This window comes from Microtus ochrogaster, chromosome 5, assembly GCF_000317375.1.
Source record: "Microtus ochrogaster isolate Prairie Vole_2 chromosome 5, MicOch1.0, whole genome shotgun sequence".
Taxonomy (NCBI): Eukaryota; Metazoa; Chordata; class Mammalia; order Rodentia; family Cricetidae; genus Microtus; species Microtus ochrogaster.
Window position 1 is genome coordinate 1297807 of NC_022012.1, and position 4027 is coordinate 1301833.

Below are 4027 nucleotides of genomic sequence, written 5' to 3' on the forward strand. Positions count from 1 at the left end.
GCCCTCTTCTGGCCTGCAGGCATACACACAAACAGAATATTGTATACATAATAAGTAAATAAATAAATAAATAAATAAATAAATAAATAAATAAAGGCAGTTTGGCTAAACTGTAATATCTGGGCTGGCAGTCTGATTCACACCTGCATGCCAAGTACCACACAGGCAAGGCTAATATTGGGAGTCTGTCATGATTTCTCTTTTCCTTCTCTCTCTCTCTCTCTCTCTCTCTCTCTCTCTCTCTCTCTCCCACTATTCCTCCCTTCTTCTTTCTCTTTCTCTCTTTCTGTCTCTTGCTCTCTCTGTCTGTCTCTCTTTCTCACACTCCCTTTCTCTTTCTTACTCTGTGTGTGTGTGTGTGTGTGTGTGTGTGTGTGTGTGTGTGCATGTGTGTAATGCCAACTTTGAAGACTTCAGTTTAGCCAAAATTATTTGGTGTGGGAGAATGGTCTGTATTCTGTCAATTGTATTTTAAATAAATACTGATTGGCAAGTAGCCAGGCAGGAAGTATAGGTGGGACAACCAGACAGGAAATAGAGGCAGGTCAATGAGAATAGCAGAATTCTGGGAAGGAAGAAGCCCATTCCTCTGCAGTTTACACCAGCCACAGAAGAAGCAAGATGTGGCTGCCTCTCTGAATAGGGTACCAAGCCACGTGTCTAACACAGACAAGTATAATGGGTTATAAGTTGTAAGAGTTAATAAGAAGTCTAATGGGCCAATCAGTTTATAGTTAAGGTAGACCTCTGTGTGATTTCTTTAGGACTTAACAACTGCGAGAACTGGGCAGGACAGAAACCCCGACAACAAATGGCACCCACATGGACAACTACATCTACATAAAACCTGAAAGAGCTCAGGAAGTAATTCTAGATATAAATGAAGAGAGTTAAGCATGACTTATTGATAGCAGCATTTTCTCAGGTGGGTTCTGCTTGCTAGAGGCAAACTCTCATTTAAGAGAGGCTTCCTGACTCGGTTTTATCTGCAAAACCTTGCAGTTCTTTTAACAGGTCCTGCCACGAAACACTTAAATGGTGTTGATGAAAAGATGACAGCATGCTTTCTGGTGGTGGCAGAGCCCTTGAAACACCATAGAGTTGTGGTAATAAGCGTGGCTCCAACCAGTACCTCCACCATGAGGCTGCAATCTCAGAAAACTAAAGAATGGGCTGGATCCAGCTGTCCAAACCACAGAATTCTGGGCAGGAGGAAGTCCATTCCTCTGCAGTCAACACCAGCCACAGAAGAAGAAAGATGTGACTGCTCCACTGAATAAGGTACCAAGCCACGACATAGACAAGAATAATGAGCTAATGTAAGTTGTAAGAGTTAATAAGAAGTCTGAACTAATGGGCCTTTCAGTTGATAGTTAAGGTAGACCTCTGTGTAATTTCTTTGGGACTTAACAACTGCAGGAACTGGGCAGGACAAAAAAAAAAAAACCTGACAACAATTGACGTAGGTAGATCATCTGTCTATGTGTTACTTTCATTGGTCAAATAAAGAGACTGCCTTGGCCTTTGATAGGACAGCAGCTTAGATAAGCTGAGTAGACAGAACAGAATGCTGGGAGAAAGAAGCAGAGTCAGTCAGATGCCATGATTCTTCTACCCGAGATGGATGTAGGCTAGAATCTTTCCCGGTAAACCACCACTTCATGGTGCTACACAAATTATTAGAAATGGGTTAATCAAGATGTGAGAGTTAGCCAATAAGAGGAAAGAACTAATGGGCCAGGCAGTGTTTAAATGAATACAGTTTGTGTGTTGTTATACCCGGGGCTAAGCTAACTATGTGGGAGCCAGGCAGGATGAAAAGCAGGCCTGCCCACAGCTCCTACTACAAACAATTATTAACTGAATTAAAAGTGTAGAAATTCAGTTCCCTGTCTTATTGGATATTTATAACTATCTCTATCACAGTTAAAGGCGAATGTATAAAATTCAGTGAAAATGTACAATGATACATCACTGAAAAAAATATCTCTTATATTTTGAGAGACTGGAACTTTTTGCTGGGCCTGACAATCAAAGATACATAGTACTTCTCGGGGTCACTGCTATCCTACTGTGTACTCAGCCTGTTTGTTTAACCTGTCATTAAGGAACTATGCAGCAATCAATTTTAGTTGCCTTGTATTCCCCATGGGTCTTAGTTAAGTTTTTATTGCAGTGAAGAGACATCATGACCATGACAACTTTTACAATTAAAACATTTAATTGAGGGGGCTCACTTACAGTTTTAGAGGTTCAGTCAATTATTACCATGGCATCCAGGGGCTGGAGTGGAGACTGCTATACCTTGCAGGTGACAGGAAATCAACTGACTGACACACTGAGTAAAGCATGAGAAAAGACCTCAAAGCCTGCCCATAGTGACGCACTTCCCCCAACAAGGTCATATCCACTCCAACAAAGCCACATTCTGAATAGTGCCGCACTCTATAAGATTATGGAAGCCAATTACATTCAAACTAACAGAACATGTAATCAACTTTTACAACCTAATAGCTGTAATCTTAAATTATGTACTACTCTTCCATGCATATAGCCTACAGATAATGCATACATATGTATATATAATATGGTATATGTCAGCAACAGCAAATATATGCTGAAAGTGATCTTGTAAAGTGAATATTCAATATATGAAGTTGGACACAACATGTTATGTCAGTTAGGTCCATAAGTTTTTCCTATCCAAAACTCTATTAAAGATTTTTATAAAGTGTCTTTCAGCTCTTCTTCCCCATATAATTCTATTTGTTATATTCAATAAATAGAGAACAAAAGCCCCTTTTTAGGGACACACACAAACACGTAGACATGGGACATAGAAATGGACAAACAAAATAAGAGAAAATTCAGGCAGGGAAAGGTTTATAGTCTTAAAAAACGTAACAGACAGGTAGTGACAGAAGACACAGGGAAACATAAGTGAATAATTAAAATCTGGGGTTACTTGGTTAACCTACACTAAGGGAAATTGCTTTCTATTTTCCTTATTGAAGCACCTATACATTCCTATTTTCCTTACTGAAACACCTATGCATTGCTAGTGAGTTTATCACACACACAATGCAAAGAAACTGATCTAAATGTGCAAACTAAAATGTGGATAGACCTTTGTGAAGGAAGAATCCTATTCCTATGGAGAGGAATATGAGAGAGTGAGGAGAGTACTGAACAAAAGGCCCTAACCATGTATGCTCAACTATTCTGAACAGTGACTATGTGTTTTAAATTAATCTACTTACTAGCGTTGACAATAGATTAGAACCATGCTAATTCCCAAATAATCTCACTTTTCAAGAATAACAAAAGAGAATAATTTCTGGTTTCCCAAGGCCTGGATTCAATAAGTAATACAAATGTGTAACTCTTAGTGAACACATTAAATAACCTAACAGTGTTAAATTGAGGGTAAAAAAAGTTACATAGGAGCTTCTTTTGTTTCTTCTTTTGCTGATACTGCAAGGATTCGAGACAATTAGATTTATGAAGCAGCCGAGCGAAAGCTCCCAATTTCAGCATCATGACAGCACCATTGATAAAACCTTCTCAGGCAGAAACCAAGTTGGAGAGACTGACAGTTTATTACTCTTGCTCTCCTAAAGGAAAGGGCTCTCCTTAGAAAGCTGAACCTTGAATACTTTTTCAAGTTGAGCAGTCATTAGTCTTTTTCAGTATTTAAATGAGCAGTAAGTGAACATCTATAACACGAGTCTCTCTTCACTTCCAACTTAGCTTCTACAGACTTTGACAGACATTTTCTGACACAGAGACTCAACTTCAGGATAGAGCTCTGACACAATGACAGAAAAAGAAACAAATTTCAACTTGGTGAAAAGGGAAAGAAAATTTAATAAATACTTATAAACTTGTAGGACTGAAATGAAAACTTTTTGAAAGTTTTTTCTATTAAATCTATAGATCTCCAGATTTACATAAATCAGCATGGACCATTTGGCATAGCATAAACTCACATAATCCACAACTGCATATCTTTTTTTTCTTTTTTTGG